At 54.1% G+C, this 17086-nt stretch overlaps 21 non-coding genes across 21 annotated transcripts; all 21 read right to left on the bottom strand.

The window, feature by feature from the left end:
• Window positions 1–16: 16 nt before the first annotated feature.
• On the bottom strand, window positions 17–88 carry trnaq-cug (transfer RNA glutamine (anticodon CUG)). The gene has a single exon. It is a non-coding gene; the product is annotated as a tRNA-Gln (tRNA).
• Window positions 89–1296: 1208 nt separating this feature from the next.
• On the bottom strand, window positions 1297–1368 carry trnaq-uug (transfer RNA glutamine (anticodon UUG)). The gene has a single exon. It is a non-coding gene; the product is annotated as a tRNA-Gln (tRNA).
• A 248-nt stretch (window positions 1369–1616) lies between these two features.
• On the bottom strand, window positions 1617–1688 carry trnaq-cug (transfer RNA glutamine (anticodon CUG)). The gene has a single exon. It is a non-coding gene; the product is annotated as a tRNA-Gln (tRNA).
• A 1208-nt stretch (window positions 1689–2896) lies between these two features.
• Window positions 2897–2968, bottom strand: trnaq-uug (transfer RNA glutamine (anticodon UUG)). Its single transcript has one exon. It is a non-coding gene; the product is annotated as a tRNA-Gln (tRNA).
• Window positions 2969–3216: 248 nt separating this feature from the next.
• On the bottom strand, window positions 3217–3288 carry trnaq-cug (transfer RNA glutamine (anticodon CUG)). Its single transcript has one exon. It is a non-coding gene; the product is annotated as a tRNA-Gln (tRNA).
• A 1208-nt stretch (window positions 3289–4496) lies between these two features.
• trnaq-uug (transfer RNA glutamine (anticodon UUG)) lies at window positions 4497–4568 on the bottom strand. Its single transcript has one exon. It is a non-coding gene; the product is annotated as a tRNA-Gln (tRNA).
• A 248-nt stretch (window positions 4569–4816) lies between these two features.
• Window positions 4817–4888, bottom strand: trnaq-cug (transfer RNA glutamine (anticodon CUG)). The gene has a single exon. It is a non-coding gene; the product is annotated as a tRNA-Gln (tRNA).
• Window positions 4889–6095: 1207 nt separating this feature from the next.
• Window positions 6096–6167, bottom strand: trnaq-uug (transfer RNA glutamine (anticodon UUG)). The gene has a single exon. It is a non-coding gene; the product is annotated as a tRNA-Gln (tRNA).
• A 248-nt stretch (window positions 6168–6415) lies between these two features.
• trnaq-cug (transfer RNA glutamine (anticodon CUG)) lies at window positions 6416–6487 on the bottom strand. Its single transcript has one exon. It is a non-coding gene; the product is annotated as a tRNA-Gln (tRNA).
• A 1208-nt stretch (window positions 6488–7695) lies between these two features.
• On the bottom strand, window positions 7696–7767 carry trnaq-uug (transfer RNA glutamine (anticodon UUG)). Its single transcript has one exon. It is a non-coding gene; the product is annotated as a tRNA-Gln (tRNA).
• Window positions 7768–8015: 248 nt separating this feature from the next.
• On the bottom strand, window positions 8016–8087 carry trnaq-cug (transfer RNA glutamine (anticodon CUG)). Its single transcript has one exon. It is a non-coding gene; the product is annotated as a tRNA-Gln (tRNA).
• Window positions 8088–9295: 1208 nt separating this feature from the next.
• Window positions 9296–9367, bottom strand: trnaq-uug (transfer RNA glutamine (anticodon UUG)). Its single transcript has one exon. It is a non-coding gene; the product is annotated as a tRNA-Gln (tRNA).
• Window positions 9368–9615: 248 nt separating this feature from the next.
• On the bottom strand, window positions 9616–9687 carry trnaq-cug (transfer RNA glutamine (anticodon CUG)). The gene has a single exon. It is a non-coding gene; the product is annotated as a tRNA-Gln (tRNA).
• A 1208-nt stretch (window positions 9688–10895) lies between these two features.
• Window positions 10896–10967, bottom strand: trnaq-uug (transfer RNA glutamine (anticodon UUG)). The gene has a single exon. It is a non-coding gene; the product is annotated as a tRNA-Gln (tRNA).
• Window positions 10968–11215: 248 nt separating this feature from the next.
• trnaq-cug (transfer RNA glutamine (anticodon CUG)) lies at window positions 11216–11287 on the bottom strand. Its single transcript has one exon. It is a non-coding gene; the product is annotated as a tRNA-Gln (tRNA).
• Window positions 11288–12495: 1208 nt separating this feature from the next.
• trnaq-uug (transfer RNA glutamine (anticodon UUG)) lies at window positions 12496–12567 on the bottom strand. Its single transcript has one exon. It is a non-coding gene; the product is annotated as a tRNA-Gln (tRNA).
• A 248-nt stretch (window positions 12568–12815) lies between these two features.
• On the bottom strand, window positions 12816–12887 carry trnaq-cug (transfer RNA glutamine (anticodon CUG)). Its single transcript has one exon. It is a non-coding gene; the product is annotated as a tRNA-Gln (tRNA).
• Window positions 12888–14095: 1208 nt separating this feature from the next.
• On the bottom strand, window positions 14096–14167 carry trnaq-uug (transfer RNA glutamine (anticodon UUG)). The gene has a single exon. It is a non-coding gene; the product is annotated as a tRNA-Gln (tRNA).
• Window positions 14168–14415: 248 nt separating this feature from the next.
• trnaq-cug (transfer RNA glutamine (anticodon CUG)) lies at window positions 14416–14487 on the bottom strand. The gene has a single exon. It is a non-coding gene; the product is annotated as a tRNA-Gln (tRNA).
• Window positions 14488–15694: 1207 nt separating this feature from the next.
• Window positions 15695–15766, bottom strand: trnaq-uug (transfer RNA glutamine (anticodon UUG)). Its single transcript has one exon. It is a non-coding gene; the product is annotated as a tRNA-Gln (tRNA).
• A 248-nt stretch (window positions 15767–16014) lies between these two features.
• On the bottom strand, window positions 16015–16086 carry trnaq-cug (transfer RNA glutamine (anticodon CUG)). Its single transcript has one exon. It is a non-coding gene; the product is annotated as a tRNA-Gln (tRNA).
• Between the last annotated feature and the right edge of the window lie 1000 nt (window positions 16087–17086).

The following is a 17086-nucleotide window of genomic DNA, read 5'->3' as shown; positions in this document are numbered from 1 at the left end:
CACGCTGCCAGCGAAAAGGCTCCACCGAGATTTGAACTCGGATCGCTGGATTCAGAGTCCAGAGTGCTCACCATTACACCATGGAACCCCTAGATGGCAGCGCCGCCGAATCACTGCTCAAGGATGTTTGCCTCCTTCGTCAAGCGTGGAAACAGCAACGACAAGGATCACGACGGCAACTGTGGATCTGCTGATCCAGCAGCTCGTGCACTCGGTCTTGCTCAAGTGCAACCACGCTGTCACGGCCTGCTGCCCTGTAAGGCCGGTGGCCCGCGCCTCCGAAATCCACTTTGCCGAAGTTTTCGGAAGCAGCTCGGGCCGTGCCAGATCTGCCAACCTGTCCACGAAACCTAGTTTCTCAGCGGGAGCGGGGCTGCTGTTGGCCATGAGCAACTCTGAGCCGGGCTACTGCTCGCTAATCTCTCTCACTGGCAAACTTTCAAGCTGCTGGACAATCGCCTTTCCGGCATTTCACTTTGGCTTCCGCTTTCGCACCTCACAGTTTACCTTCCTGCTCAGTACAGCTGTCGGACAAGTCGCGCATCTGCACTACAGCTGCCTATTCGAACAGCGCCGCTGCTGTTTGTCTCCCTGATCGGCGGCCATGGCTGTGACGGCGCTGCGCTGAGCAATGCTTTTAAGCAAAGTGAGATCTCAGACGGATCGTGTTCAAGAGCACGTGTCCCTGGCTCTCCGGGAGTCTGTATTGTATGCACTGTTTTTTATGTCGCTGGACTGTCTTGTGTGTGCAAATGTCGTTGTTACCGTTTTGTAGTGATTGAAACTGGGATTTGAGGTTCCTGATTTCCCTGAAAACTGGTTGAATGGTAAGGCTTGGGGCCTGGCTTTGCTGCTCCTCTCCCTCGTAAAATTGCTGTTTCTCTATGTCCAGCTGTTACTGTGAATTGTTTGGGAAAGTGTGAATCGTTGAATCAAATTCAAGAAAAGAGCACCTCTCCAGCATGCGCCTCGTTCCAATTGCTGTCACCTTTTCACCAGCTGTCTGGGGAACGCAGAGAGGAGCTCCAAAAACAACACCGCTTGACGGCAGCTTGTCTCTCAATGCTGTGTCCTTCGAAGAAAACACATCCGTGGTTCAGGAGAGAGCAAAAGCAGGCACCAGTGACGAGCTTAAGACTCCACCTCGGCATCGGGATCATTCTGCGCTCGCCGTTCTGGCAGAAATGTGACGAGATCTGACTCAAAGGTGCGAAAAGGGCGGCTCTTACAATTGGCCCGTAGGCAGATTTCACTCGCACGTCCCAATTTAAACAAGGGACGGGACGAAACGAGTCGAGGTTCCGCCGAGATTCGAACTCGGGTCGCTGGATTCAAAGTCCAGAGTGCTAACCGTTACACCACGGAACCAGCAGGGCGGCCTGCTTTAGGCCAGGCCTGAGCTGTCCTGCATTCACACTTGCAGCAACGCTCTCAGAATCTGGTCTCTTGCTGCTGCGCCCGTGGCAGGGAATACTTGGGTGGTACAGGGTAGAGCAAAAGTAGCTCGCGCGCTTGACGCCGGGGAGTGTCGCAAACCAGCCCACATCCATCATGGGTGCAAGAATTTGCGAAACCGGCAGTTTTGTCAAAGACGATCGCTCACGCTGCCAGCGAAAAGGCTCCACCGAGATTTGAACTCGGATCGCTGGATTCAGAGTCCAGAGTGCTCACCATTACACCATGGAACCCCTAGATGGCAGCGCCGCCGAATCACTGCTCAAGGATGTTTGCCTCCTTCGTCAAGCGTGGAAACAGCAACGACAAGGATCACGACGGCAACTGTGGATCTGCTGATCCAGCAGCTCGTGCACTCGGTCTTGCTCAAGTGCAACCACGCTGTCACGGCCTGCTGCCCTGTAAGGCCGGTGGCCCGCGCCTCCGAAATCCACTTTGCCGAAGTTTTCGGAAGCAGCTCGGGCCGTGCCAGATCTGCCAACCTGTCCACGAAACCTAGTTTCTCAGCGGGAGCGGGGCTGCTGTTGGCCATGAGCAACTCTGAGCCGGGCTACTGCTCGCTAATCTCTCTCACTGGCAAACTTTCAAGCTGCTGGACAATCGCCTTTCCGGCATTTCACTTTGGCTTCCGCTTTCGCACCTCACAGTTTACCTTCCTGCTCAGTACAGCTGTCGGACAAGTCGCGCATCTGCACTACAGCTGCCTATTCGAACAGCGCCGCTGCTGTTTGTCTCCCTGATCGGCGGCCATGGCTGTGACGGCGCTGCGCTGAGCAATGCTTTTAAGCAAAGTGAGATCTCAGACGGATCGTGTTCAAGAGCACGTGTCCCTGGCTCTCCGGGAGTCTGTATTGTATGCACTGTTTTTTATGTCGCTGGACTGTCTTGTGTGTGCAAATGTCGTTGTTACCGTTTTGTAGTGATTGAAACTGGGATTTGAGGTTCCTGATTTCCCTGAAAACTGGTTGAATGGTAAGGCTTGGGGCCTGGCTTTGCTGCTCCTCTCCCTCGTAAAATTGCTGTTTCTCTATGTCCAGCTGTTACTGTGAATTGTTTGGGAAAGTGTGAATCGTTGAATCAAATTCAAGAAAAGAGCACCTCTCCAGCATGCGCCTCGTTCCAATTGCTGTCACCTTTTCACCAGCTGTCTGGGGAACGCAGAGAGGAGCTCCAAAAACAACACCGCTTGACGGCAGCTTGTCTCTCAATGCTGTGTCCTTCGAAGAAAACACATCCGTGGTTCAGGAGAGAGCAAAAGCAGGCACCAGTGACGAGCTTAAGACTCCACCTCGGCATCGGGATCATTCTGCGCTCGCCGTTCTGGCAGAAATGTGACGAGATCTGACTCAAAGGTGCGAAAAGGGCGGCTCTTACAATTGGCCCGTAGGCAGATTTCACTCGCACGTCCCAATTTAAACAAGGGACGGGACGAAACGAGTCGAGGTTCCGCCGAGATTCGAACTCGGGTCGCTGGATTCAAAGTCCAGAGTGCTAACCGTTACACCACGGAACCAGCAGGGCGGCCTGCTTTAGGCCAGGCCTGAGCTGTCCTGCATTCACACTTGCAGCAACGCTCTCAGAATCTGGTCTCTTGCTGCTGCGCCCGTGGCAGGGAATACTTGGGTGGTACAGGGTAGAGCAAAAGTAGCTCGCGCGCTTGACGCCGGGGAGTGTCGCAAACCAGCCCACATCCATCATGGGTGCAAGAATTTGCGAAACCGGCAGTTTTGTCAAAGACGATCGCTCACGCTGCCAGCGAAAAGGCTCCACCGAGATTTGAACTCGGATCGCTGGATTCAGAGTCCAGAGTGCTCACCATTACACCATGGAACCCCTAGATGGCAGCGCCGCCGAATCACTGCTCAAGGATGTTTGCCTCCTTCGTCAAGCGTGGAAACAGCAACGACAAGGATCACGACGGCAACTGTGGATCTGCTGATCCAGCAGCTCGTGCACTCGGTCTTGCTCAAGTGCAACCACGCTGTCACGGCCTGCTGCCCTGTAAGGCCGGTGGCCCGCGCCTCCGAAATCCACTTTGCCGAAGTTTTCGGAAGCAGCTCGGGCCGTGCCAGATCTGCCAACCTGTCCACGAAACCTAGTTTCTCAGCGGGAGCGGGGCTGCTGTTGGCCATGAGCAACTCTGAGCCGGGCTACTGCTCGCTAATCTCTCTCACTGGCAAACTTTCAAGCTGCTGGACAATCGCCTTTCCGGCATTTCACTTTGGCTTCCGCTTTCGCACCTCACAGTTTACCTTCCTGCTCAGTACAGCTGTCGGACAAGTCGCGCATCTGCACTACAGCTGCCTATTCGAACAGCGCCGCTGCTGTTTGTCTCCCTGATCGGCGGCCATGGCTGTGACGGCGCTGCGCTGAGCAATGCTTTTAAGCAAAGTGAGATCTCAGACGGATCGTGTTCAAGAGCACGTGTCCCTGGCTCTCCGGGAGTCTGTATTGTATGCACTGTTTTTTATGTCGCTGGACTGTCTTGTGTGTGCAAATGTCGTTGTTACCGTTTTGTAGTGATTGAAACTGGGATTTGAGGTTCCTGATTTCCCTGAAAACTGGTTGAATGGTAAGGCTTGGGGCCTGGCTTTGCTGCTCCTCTCCCTCGTAAAATTGCTGTTTCTCTATGTCCAGCTGTTACTGTGAATTGTTTGGGAAAGTGTGAATCGTTGAATCAAATTCAAGAAAAGAGCACCTCTCCAGCATGCGCCTCGTTCCAATTGCTGTCACCTTTTCACCAGCTGTCTGGGGAACGCAGAGAGGAGCTCCAAAAACAACACCGCTTGACGGCAGCTTGTCTCTCAATGCTGTGTCCTTCGAAGAAAACACATCCGTGGTTCAGGAGAGAGCAAAAGCAGGCACCAGTGACGAGCTTAAGACTCCACCTCGGCATCGGGATCATTCTGCGCTCGCCGTTCTGGCAGAAATGTGACGAGATCTGACTCAAAGGTGCGAAAAGGGCGGCTCTTACAATTGGCCCGTAGGCAGATTTCACTCGCACGTCCCAATTTAAACAAGGGACGGGACGAAACGAGTCGAGGTTCCGCCGAGATTCGAACTCGGGTCGCTGGATTCAAAGTCCAGAGTGCTAACCGTTACACCACGGAACCAGCAGGGCGGCCTGCTTTAGGCCAGGCCTGAGCTGTCCTGCATTCACACTTGCAGCAACGCTCTCAGAATCTGGTCTCTTGCTGCTGCGCCCGTGGCAGGGAATACTTGGGTGGTACAGGGTAGAGCAAAAGTAGCTCGCGCGCTTGACGCCGGGGAGTGTCGCAAACCAGCCCACATCCATCATGGGTGCAAGAATTTGCGAAACCGGCAGTTTTGTCAAAGACGATCGCTCACGCTGCCAGCGAAAAGGCTCCACCGAGATTTGAACTCGGATCGCTGGATTCAGAGTCCAGAGTGCTCACCATTACACCATGGAACCCCTAGATGGCAGCGCCGCCGAATCACTGCTCAAGGATGTTTGCCTCCTTCGTCAGCGTGGAAACAGCAACGACAAGGATCACGACGGCAACTGTGGATCTGCTGATCCAGCAGCTCGTGCACTCGGTCTTGCTCAAGTGCAACCACGCTGTCACGGCCTGCTGCCCTGTAAGGCCGGTGGCCCGCGCCTCCGAAATCCACTTTGCCGAAGTTTTCGGAAGCAGCTCGGGCCGTGCCAGATCTGCCAACCTGTCCACGAAACCTAGTTTCTCAGCGGGAGCGGGGCTGCTGTTGGCCATGAGCAACTCTGAGCCGGGCTACTGCTCGCTAATCTCTCTCACTGGCAAACTTTCAAGCTGCTGGACAATCGCCTTTCCGGCATTTCACTTTGGCTTCCGCTTTCGCACCTCACAGTTTACCTTCCTGCTCAGTACAGCTGTCGGACAAGTCGCGCATCTGCACTACAGCTGCCTATTCGAACAGCGCCGCTGCTGTTTGTCTCCCTGATCGGCGGCCATGGCTGTGACGGCGCTGCGCTGAGCAATGCTTTTAAGCAAAGTGAGATCTCAGACGGATCGTGTTCAAGAGCACGTGTCCCTGGCTCTCCGGGAGTCTGTATTGTATGCACTGTTTTTTATGTCGCTGGACTGTCTTGTGTGTGCAAATGTCGTTGTTACCGTTTTGTAGTGATTGAAACTGGGATTTGAGGTTCCTGATTTCCCTGAAAACTGGTTGAATGGTAAGGCTTGGGGCCTGGCTTTGCTGCTCCTCTCCCTCGTAAAATTGCTGTTTCTCTATGTCCAGCTGTTACTGTGAATTGTTTGGGAAAGTGTGAATCGTTGAATCAAATTCAAGAAAAGAGCACCTCTCCAGCATGCGCCTCGTTCCAATTGCTGTCACCTTTTCACCAGCTGTCTGGGGAACGCAGAGAGGAGCTCCAAAAACAACACCGCTTGACGGCAGCTTGTCTCTCAATGCTGTGTCCTTCGAAGAAAACACATCCGTGGTTCAGGAGAGAGCAAAAGCAGGCACCAGTGACGAGCTTAAGACTCCACCTCGGCATCGGGATCATTCTGCGCTCGCCGTTCTGGCAGAAATGTGACGAGATCTGACTCAAAGGTGCGAAAAGGGCGGCTCTTACAATTGGCCCGTAGGCAGATTTCACTCGCACGTCCCAATTTAAACAAGGGACGGGACGAAACGAGTCGAGGTTCCGCCGAGATTCGAACTCGGGTCGCTGGATTCAAAGTCCAGAGTGCTAACCGTTACACCACGGAACCAGCAGGGCGGCCTGCTTTAGGCCAGGCCTGAGCTGTCCTGCATTCACACTTGCAGCAACGCTCTCAGAATCTGGTCTCTTGCTGCTGCGCCCGTGGCAGGGAATACTTGGGTGGTACAGGGTAGAGCAAAAGTAGCTCGCGCGCTTGACGCCGGGGAGTGTCGCAAACCAGCCCACATCCATCATGGGTGCAAGAATTTGCGAAACCGGCAGTTTTGTCAAAGACGATCGCTCACGCTGCCAGCGAAAAGGCTCCACCGAGATTTGAACTCGGATCGCTGGATTCAGAGTCCAGAGTGCTCACCATTACACCATGGAACCCCTAGATGGCAGCGCCGCCGAATCACTGCTCAAGGATGTTTGCCTCCTTCGTCAAGCGTGGAAACAGCAACGACAAGGATCACGACGGCAACTGTGGATCTGCTGATCCAGCAGCTCGTGCACTCGGTCTTGCTCAAGTGCAACCACGCTGTCACGGCCTGCTGCCCTGTAAGGCCGGTGGCCCGCGCCTCCGAAATCCACTTTGCCGAAGTTTTCGGAAGCAGCTCGGGCCGTGCCAGATCTGCCAACCTGTCCACGAAACCTAGTTTCTCAGCGGGAGCGGGGCTGCTGTTGGCCATGAGCAACTCTGAGCCGGGCTACTGCTCGCTAATCTCTCTCACTGGCAAACTTTCAAGCTGCTGGACAATCGCCTTTCCGGCATTTCACTTTGGCTTCCGCTTTCGCACCTCACAGTTTACCTTCCTGCTCAGTACAGCTGTCGGACAAGTCGCGCATCTGCACTACAGCTGCCTATTCGAACAGCGCCGCTGCTGTTTGTCTCCCTGATCGGCGGCCATGGCTGTGACGGCGCTGCGCTGAGCAATGCTTTTAAGCAAAGTGAGATCTCAGACGGATCGTGTTCAAGAGCACGTGTCCCTGGCTCTCCGGGAGTCTGTATTGTATGCACTGTTTTTTATGTCGCTGGACTGTCTTGTGTGTGCAAATGTCGTTGTTACCGTTTTGTAGTGATTGAAACTGGGATTTGAGGTTCCTGATTTCCCTGAAAACTGGTTGAATGGTAAGGCTTGGGGCCTGGCTTTGCTGCTCCTCTCCCTCGTAAAATTGCTGTTTCTCTATGTCCAGCTGTTACTGTGAATTGTTTGGGAAAGTGTGAATCGTTGAATCAAATTCAAGAAAAGAGCACCTCTCCAGCATGCGCCTCGTTCCAATTGCTGTCACCTTTTCACCAGCTGTCTGGGGAACGCAGAGAGGAGCTCCAAAAACAACACCGCTTGACGGCAGCTTGTCTCTCAATGCTGTGTCCTTCGAAGAAAACACATCCGTGGTTCAGGAGAGAGCAAAAGCAGGCACCAGTGACGAGCTTAAGACTCCACCTCGGCATCGGGATCATTCTGCGCTCGCCGTTCTGGCAGAAATGTGACGAGATCTGACTCAAAGGTGCGAAAAGGGCGGCTCTTACAATTGGCCCGTAGGCAGATTTCACTCGCACGTCCCAATTTAAACAAGGGACGGGACGAAACGAGTCGAGGTTCCGCCGAGATTCGAACTCGGGTCGCTGGATTCAAAGTCCAGAGTGCTAACCGTTACACCACGGAACCAGCAGGGCGGCCTGCTTTAGGCCAGGCCTGAGCTGTCCTGCATTCACACTTGCAGCAACGCTCTCAGAATCTGGTCTCTTGCTGCTGCGCCCGTGGCAGGGAATACTTGGGTGGTACAGGGTAGAGCAAAAGTAGCTCGCGCGCTTGACGCCGGGGAGTGTCGCAAACCAGCCCACATCCATCATGGGTGCAAGAATTTGCGAAACCGGCAGTTTTGTCAAAGACGATCGCTCACGCTGCCAGCGAAAAGGCTCCACCGAGATTTGAACTCGGATCGCTGGATTCAGAGTCCAGAGTGCTCACCATTACACCATGGAACCCCTAGATGGCAGCGCCGCCGAATCACTGCTCAAGGATGTTTGCCTCCTTCGTCAAGCGTGGAAACAGCAACGACAAGGATCACGACGGCAACTGTGGATCTGCTGATCCAGCAGCTCGTGCACTCGGTCTTGCTCAAGTGCAACCACGCTGTCACGGCCTGCTGCCCTGTAAGGCCGGTGGCCCGCGCCTCCGAAATCCACTTTGCCGAAGTTTTCGGAAGCAGCTCGGGCCGTGCCAGATCTGCCAACCTGTCCACGAAACCTAGTTTCTCAGCGGGAGCGGGGCTGCTGTTGGCCATGAGCAACTCTGAGCCGGGCTACTGCTCGCTAATCTCTCTCACTGGCAAACTTTCAAGCTGCTGGACAATCGCCTTTCCGGCATTTCACTTTGGCTTCCGCTTTCGCACCTCACAGTTTACCTTCCTGCTCAGTACAGCTGTCGGACAAGTCGCGCATCTGCACTACAGCTGCCTATTCGAACAGCGCCGCTGCTGTTTGTCTCCCTGATCGGCGGCCATGGCTGTGACGGCGCTGCGCTGAGCAATGCTTTTAAGCAAAGTGAGATCTCAGACGGATCGTGTTCAAGAGCACGTGTCCCTGGCTCTCCGGGAGTCTGTATTGTATGCACTGTTTTTTATGTCGCTGGACTGTCTTGTGTGTGCAAATGTCGTTGTTACCGTTTTGTAGTGATTGAAACTGGGATTTGAGGTTCCTGATTTCCCTGAAAACTGGTTGAATGGTAAGGCTTGGGGCCTGGCTTTGCTGCTCCTCTCCCTCGTAAAATTGCTGTTTCTCTATGTCCAGCTGTTACTGTGAATTGTTTGGGAAAGTGTGAATCGTTGAATCAAATTCAAGAAAAGAGCACCTCTCCAGCATGCGCCTCGTTCCAATTGCTGTCACCTTTTCACCAGCTGTCTGGGGAACGCAGAGAGGAGCTCCAAAAACAACACCGCTTGACGGCAGCTTGTCTCTCAATGCTGTGTCCTTCGAAGAAAACACATCCGTGGTTCAGGAGAGAGCAAAAGCAGGCACCAGTGACGAGCTTAAGACTCCACCTCGGCATCGGGATCATTCTGCGCTCGCCGTTCTGGCAGAAATGTGACGAGATCTGACTCAAAGGTGCGAAAAGGGCGGCTCTTACAATTGGCCCGTAGGCAGATTTCACTCGCACGTCCCAATTTAAACAAGGGACGGGACGAAACGAGTCGAGGTTCCGCCGAGATTCGAACTCGGGTCGCTGGATTCAAAGTCCAGAGTGCTAACCGTTACACCACGGAACCAGCAGGGCGGCCTGCTTTAGGCCAGGCCTGAGCTGTCCTGCATTCACACTTGCAGCAACGCTCTCAGAATCTGGTCTCTTGCTGCTGCGCCCGTGGCAGGGAATACTTGGGTGGTACAGGGTAGAGCAAAAGTAGCTCGCGCGCTTGACGCCGGGGAGTGTCGCAAACCAGCCCACATCCATCATGGGTGCAAGAATTTGCGAAACCGGCAGTTTTGTCAAAGACGATCGCTCACGCTGCCAGCGAAAAGGCTCCACCGAGATTTGAACTCGGATCGCTGGATTCAGAGTCCAGAGTGCTCACCATTACACCATGGAACCCCTAGATGGCAGCGCCGCCGAATCACTGCTCAAGGATGTTTGCCTCCTTCGTCAAGCGTGGAAACAGCAACGACAAGGATCACGACGGCAACTGTGGATCTGCTGATCCAGCAGCTCGTGCACTCGGTCTTGCTCAAGTGCAACCACGCTGTCACGGCCTGCTGCCCTGTAAGGCCGGTGGCCCGCGCCTCCGAAATCCACTTTGCCGAAGTTTTCGGAAGCAGCTCGGGCCGTGCCAGATCTGCCAACCTGTCCACGAAACCTAGTTTCTCAGCGGGAGCGGGGCTGCTGTTGGCCATGAGCAACTCTGAGCCGGGCTACTGCTCGCTAATCTCTCTCACTGGCAAACTTTCAAGCTGCTGGACAATCGCCTTTCCGGCATTTCACTTTGGCTTCCGCTTTCGCACCTCACAGTTTACCTTCCTGCTCAGTACAGCTGTCGGACAAGTCGCGCATCTGCACTACAGCTGCCTATTCGAACAGCGCCGCTGCTGTTTGTCTCCCTGATCGGCGGCCATGGCTGTGACGGCGCTGCGCTGAGCAATGCTTTTAAGCAAAGTGAGATCTCAGACGGATCGTGTTCAAGAGCACGTGTCCCTGGCTCTCCGGGAGTCTGTATTGTATGCACTGTTTTTTATGTCGCTGGACTGTCTTGTGTGTGCAAATGTCGTTGTTACCGTTTTGTAGTGATTGAAACTGGGATTTGAGGTTCCTGATTTCCCTGAAAACTGGTTGAATGGTAAGGCTTGGGGCCTGGCTTTGCTGCTCCTCTCCCTCGTAAAATTGCTGTTTCTCTATGTCCAGCTGTTACTGTGAATTGTTTGGGAAAGTGTGAATCGTTGAATCAAATTCAAGAAAAGAGCACCTCTCCAGCATGCGCCTCGTTCCAATTGCTGTCACCTTTTCACCAGCTGTCTGGGGAACGCAGAGAGGAGCTCCAAAAACAACACCGCTTGACGGCAGCTTGTCTCTCAATGCTGTGTCCTTCGAAGAAAACACATCCGTGGTTCAGGAGAGAGCAAAAGCAGGCACCAGTGACGAGCTTAAGACTCCACCTCGGCATCGGGATCATTCTGCGCTCGCCGTTCTGGCAGAAATGTGACGAGATCTGACTCAAAGGTGCGAAAAGGGCGGCTCTTACAATTGGCCCGTAGGCAGATTTCACTCGCACGTCCCAATTTAAACAAGGGACGGGACGAAACGAGTCGAGGTTCCGCCGAGATTCGAACTCGGATCGCTGGATTCAAAGTCCAGAGTGCTAACCGTTACACCACGGAACCAGCAGGGCGGCCTGCTTTAGGCCAGGCCTGAGCTGTCCTGCATTCACACTTGCAGCAACGCTCTCAGAATCTGGTCTCTTGCTGCTGCGCCCGTGGCAGGGAATACTTGGGTGGTACAGGGTAGAGCAAAAGTAGCTCGCGCGCTTGACGCCGGGGAGTGTCGCAAACCAGCCCACATCCATCATGGGTGCAAGAATTTGCGAAACCGGCAGTTTTGTCAAAGACGATCGCTCACGCTGCCAGCGAAAAGGCTCCACCGAGATTTGAACTCGGATCGCTGGATTCAGAGTCCAGAGTGCTCACCATTACACCATGGAACCCCTAGATGGCAGCGCCGCCGAATCACTGCTCAAGGATGTTTGCCTCCTTCGTCAAGCGTGGAAACAGCAACGACAAGGATCACGACGGCAACTGTGGATCTGCTGATCCAGCAGCTCGTGCACTCGGTCTTGCTCAAGTGCAACCACGCTGTCACGGCCTGCTGCCCTGTAAGGCCGGTGGCCCGCGCCTCCGAAATCCACTTTGCCGAAGTTTTCGGAAGCAGCTCGGGCCGTGCCAGATCTGCCAACCTGTCCACGAAACCTAGTTTCTCAGCGGGAGCGGGGCTGCTGTTGGCCATGAGCAACTCTGAGCCGGGCTACTGCTCGCTAATCTCTCTCACTGGCAAACTTTCAAGCTGCTGGACAATCGCCTTTCCGGCATTTCACTTTGGCTTCCGCTTTCGCACCTCACAGTTTACCTTCCTGCTCAGTACAGCTGTCGGACAAGTCGCGCATCTGCACTACAGCTGCCTATTCGAACAGCGCCGCTGCTGTTTGTCTCCCTGATCGGCGGCCATGGCTGTGACGGCGCTGCGCTGAGCAATGCTTTTAAGCAAAGTGAGATCTCAGACGGATCGTGTTCAAGAGCACGTGTCCCTGGCTCTCCGGGAGTCTGTATTGTATGCACTGTTTTTTATGTCGCTGGACTGTCTTGTGTGTGCAAATGTCGTTGTTACCGTTTTGTAGTGATTGAAACTGGGATTTGAGGTTCCTGATTTCCCTGAAAACTGGTTGAATGGTAAGGCTTGGGGCCTGGCTTTGCTGCTCCTCTCCCTCGTAAAATTGCTGTTTCTCTATGTCCAGCTGTTACTGTGAATTGTTTGGGAAAGTGTGAATCGTTGAATCAAATTCAAGAAAAGAGCACCTCTCCAGCATGCGCCTCGTTCCAATTGCTGTCACCTTTTCACCAGCTGTCTGGGGAACGCAGAGAGGAGCTCCAAAAACAACACCGCTTGACGGCAGCTTGTCTCTCAATGCTGTGTCCTTCGAAGAAAACACATCCGTGGTTCAGGAGAGAGCAAAAGCAGGCACCAGTGACGAGCTTAAGACTCCACCTCGGCATCGGGATCATTCTGCGCTCGCCGTTCTGGCAGAAATGTGACGAGATCTGACTCAAAGGTGCGAAAAGGGCGGCTCTTACAATTGGCCCGTAGGCAGATTTCACTCGCACGTCCCAATTTAAACAAGGGACGGGACGAAACGAGTCGAGGTTCCGCCGAGATTCGAACTCGGGTCGCTGGATTCAAAGTCCAGAGTGCTAACCGTTACACCACGGAACCAGCAGGGCGGCCTGCTTTAGGCCAGGCCTGAGCTGTCCTGCATTCACACTTGCAGCAACGCTCTCAGAATCTGGTCTCTTGCTGCTGCGCCCGTGGCAGGGAATACTTGGGTGGTACAGGGTAGAGCAAAAGTAGCTCGCGCGCTTGACGCCGGGGAGTGTCGCAAACCAGCCCACATCCATCATGGGTGCAAGAATTTGCGAAACCGGCAGTTTTGTCAAAGACGATCGCTCACGCTGCCAGCGAAAAGGCTCCACCGAGATTTGAACTCGGATCGCTGGATTCAGAGTCCAGAGTGCTCACCATTACACCATGGAACCCCTAGATGGCAGCGCCGCCGAATCACTGCTCAAGGATGTTTGCCTCCTTCGTCAAGCGTGGAAACAGCAACGACAAGGATCACGACGGCAACTGTGGATCTGCTGATCCAGCAGCTCGTGCACTCGGTCTTGCTCAAGTGCAACCACGCTGTCACGGCCTGCTGCCCTGTAAGGCCGGTGGCCCGCGCCTCCGAAATCCACTTTGCCGAAGTTTTCGGAAGCAGCTCGGGCCGTGCCAGATCTGCCAACCTGTCCACGAAACCTAGTTTCTCAGCGGGAGCGGGGCTGCTGTTGGCCATGAGCAACTCTGAGCCGGGCTACTGCTCGCTAATCTCTCTCACTGGCAAACTTTCAAGCTGCTGGACAATCGCCTTTCCGGCATTTCACTTTGGCTTCCGCTTTCGCACCTCACAGTTTACCTTCCTGCTCAGTACAGCTGTCGGACAAGTCGCGCATCTGCACTACAGCTGCCTATTCGAACAGCGCCGCTGCTGTTTGTCTCCCTGATCGGCGGCCATGGCTGTGACGGCGCTGCGCTGAGCAATGCTTTTAAGCAAAGTGAGATCTCAGACGGATCGTGTTCAAGAGCACGTGTCCCTGGCTCTCCGGGAGTCTGTATTGTATGCACTGTTTTTTATGTCGCTGGACTGTCTTGTGTGTGCAAATGTCGTTGTTACCGTTTTGTAGTGATTGAAACTGGGATTTGAGGTTCCTGATTTCCCTGAAAACTGGTTGAATGGTAAGGCTTGGGGCCTGGCTTTGCTGCTCCTCTCCCTCGTAAAATTGCTGTTTCTCTATGTCCAGCTGTTACTGTGAATTGTTTGGGAAAGTGTGAATCGTTGAATCAAATTCAAGAAAAGAGCACCTCTCCAGCATGCGCCTCGTTCCAATTGCTGTCACCTTTTCACCAGCTGTCTGGGGAACGCAGAGAGGAGCTCCAAAAACAACACCGCTTGACGGCAGCTTGTCTCTCAATGCTGTGTCCTTCGAAGAAAACACATCCGTGGTTCAGGAGAGAGCAAAAGCAGGCACCAGTGACGAGCTTAAGACTCCACCTCGGCATCGGGATCATTCTGCGCTCGCCGTTCTGGCAGAAATGTGACGAGATCTGACTCAAAGGTGCGAAAAGGGCGGCTCTTACAATTGGCCCGTAGGCAGATTTCACTCGCACGTCCCAATTTAAACAAGGGACGGGACGAAACGAGTCGAGGTTCCGCCGAGATTCGAACTCGGGTCGCTGGATTCAAAGTCCAGAGTGCTAACCGTTACACCACGGAACCAGCAGGGCGGCCTGCTTTAGGCCAGGCCTGAGCTGTCCTGCATTCACACTTGCAGCAACGCTCTCAGAATCTGGTCTCTTGCTGCTGCGCCCGTGGCAGGGAATACTTGGGTGGTACAGGGTAGAGCAAAAGTAGCTCGCGCGCTTGACGCCGGGGAGTGTCGCAAACCAGCCCACATCCATCATGGGTGCAAGAATTTGCGAAACCGGCAGTTTTGTCAAAGACGATCGCTCACGCTGCCAGCGAAAAGGCTCCACCGAGATTTGAACTCGGATCGCTGGATTCAGAGTCCAGAGTGCTCACCATTACACCATGGAACCCCTAGATGGCAGCGCCGCCGAATCACTGCTCAAGGATGTTTGCCTCCTTCGTCAGCGTGGAAACAGCAACGACAAGGATCACGACGGCAACTGTGGATCTGCTGATCCAGCAGCTCGTGCACTCGGTCTTGCTCAAGTGCAACCACGCTGTCACGGCCTGCTGCCCTGTAAGGCCGGTGGCCCGCGCCTCCGAAATCCACTTTGCCGAAGTTTTCGGAAGCAGCTCGGGCCGTGCCAGATCTGCCAACCTGTCCACGAAACCTAGTTTCTCAGCGGGAGCGGGGCTGCTGTTGGCCATGAGCAACTCTGAGCCGGGCTACTGCTCGCTAATCTCTCTCACTGGCAAACTTTCAAGCTGCTGGACAATCGCCTTTCCGGCATTTCACTTTGGCTTCCGCTTTCGCACCTCACAGTTTACCTTCCTGCTCAGTACAGCTGTCGGACAAGTCGCGCATCTGCACTACAGCTGCCTATTCGAACAGCGCCGCTGCTGTTTGTCTCCCTGATCGGCGGCCATGGCTGTGACGGCGCTGCGCTGAGCAATGCTTTTAAGCAAAGTGAGATCTCAGACGGATCGTGTTCAAGAGCACGTGTCCCTGGCTCTCCGGGAGTCTGTATTGTATGCACTGTTTTTTATGTCGCTGGACTGTCTTGTGTGTGCAAATGTCGTTGTTACCGTTTTGTAGTGATTGAAACTGGGATTTGAGGTTCCTGATTTCCCTGAAAACTGGTTGAATGGTAAGGCTTGGGGCCTGGCTTTGCTGCTCCTCTCCCTCGTAAAATTGCTGTTTCTCTATGTCCAGCTGTTACTGTGAATTGTTTGGGAAAGTGTGAATCGTTGAATCAAATTCAAGAAAAGAGCACCTCTCCAGCATGCGCCTCGTTCCAATTGCTGTCACCTTTTCACCAGCTGTCTGGGGAACGCAGAGAGGAGCTCCAAAAACAACACCGCTTGACGGCAGCTTGTCTCTCAATGCTGTGTCCTTCGAAGAAAACACATCCGTGGTTCAGGAGAGAGCAAAAGCAGGCACCAGTGACGAGCTTAAGACTCCACCTCGGCATCGGGATCATTCTGCGCTCGCCGTTCTGGCAGAAATGTGACGAGATCTGACTCAAAGGTGCGAAAAGGGCGGCTCTTACAATTGGCCCGTAGGCAGATTTCACTCGCACGTCCCAATTTAAACAAGGGACGGGACGAAACGAGTCGAGGTTCCGCCGAGATTCGAACTCGGGTCGCTGGATTCAAAGTCCAGAGTGCTAACCGTTACACCACGGAACCAGCAGGGCGGCCTGCTTTAGGCCAGGCCTGAGCTGTCCTGCATTCACACTTGCAGCAACGCTCTCAGAATCTGGTCTCTTGCTGCTGCGCCCGTGGCAGGGAATACTTGGGTGGTACAGGGTAGAGCAAAAGTAGCTCGCGCGCTTGACGCCGGGGAGTGTCGCAAACCAGCCCACATCCATCATGGGTGCAAGAATTTGCGAAACCGGCAGTTTTGTCAAAGACGATCGCTCACGCTGCCAGCGAAAAGGCTCCACCGAGATTTGAACTCGGATCGCTGGATTCAGAGTCCAGAGTGCTCACCATTACACCATGGAACCCCTAGATGGCAGCGCCGCCGAATCACTGCTCAAGGATGTTTGCCTCCTTCGTCAAGCGTGGAAACAGCAACGACAAGGATCACGACGGCAACTGTGGATCTGCTGATCCAGCAGCTCGTGCACTCGGTCTTGCTCAAGTGCAACCACGCTGTCACGGCCTGCTGCCCTGTAAGGCCGGTGGCCCGCGCCTCCGAAATCCACTTTGCCGAAGTTTTCGGAAGCAGCTCGGGCCGTGCCAGATCTGCCAACCTGTCCACGAAACCTAGTTTCTCAGCGGGAGCGGGGCTGCTGTTGGCCATGAGCAACTCTGAGCCGGGCTACTGCTCGCTAATCTCTCTCACTGGCAAACTTTCAAGCTGCTGGACAATCGCCTTTCCGGCATTTCACTTTGGCTTCCGCTTTCGCACCTCACAGTTTACCTTCCTGCTCAGTACAGCTGTCGGACAAGTCGCGCATCTGCACTACAGCTGCCTATTCGAACAGCGCCGCTGCTGTTTGTCTCCCTGATCGGCGGCCATGGCTGTGACGGCGCTGCGCTGAGCAATGCTTTTAAGCAAAGTGAGATCTCAGACGGATCGTGTTCAAGAGCACGTGTCCCTGGCTCTCCGGGAGTCTGTATTGTATGCACTGTTTTTTATGTCGCTGGACTGTCTTGTGTGTGCAAATGTCGTTGTTACCGTTTTGTAGTGATTGAAACTGGGATTTGAGGTTCCTGATTTCCCTGAAAACTGGTTGAATGGTAAGGCTTGGGGCCTGGCTTTGCTGCTCCTCTCCCTCGTAAAATTGCTGTTTCTCTATGTCCAGCTGTTACTGTGAATTGTTTGGGAAAGTGTGAATCGTTGAATCAAATTCAAGAAAAGAGCACCTCTCCAGCATGCGCCTCGTTCCAATTGCTGTCACCTTTTCACCAGCTGTCTGGGGAACGCAGAGAGGAGCTCCAAAAACAACACCGCTTGACGGCAGCTTGTCTCTCAATGCTGTGTCCTTCGAAGAAAACACA

Source organism: Hemiscyllium ocellatum, chromosome 44, assembly GCF_020745735.1.
Source record: "Hemiscyllium ocellatum isolate sHemOce1 chromosome 44, sHemOce1.pat.X.cur, whole genome shotgun sequence".
In the NCBI taxonomy this organism is placed as follows: domain Eukaryota; kingdom Metazoa; phylum Chordata; class Chondrichthyes; order Orectolobiformes; family Hemiscylliidae; genus Hemiscyllium; species Hemiscyllium ocellatum.
This window is presented reverse-complemented; position numbering and strand designations above follow the sequence as displayed.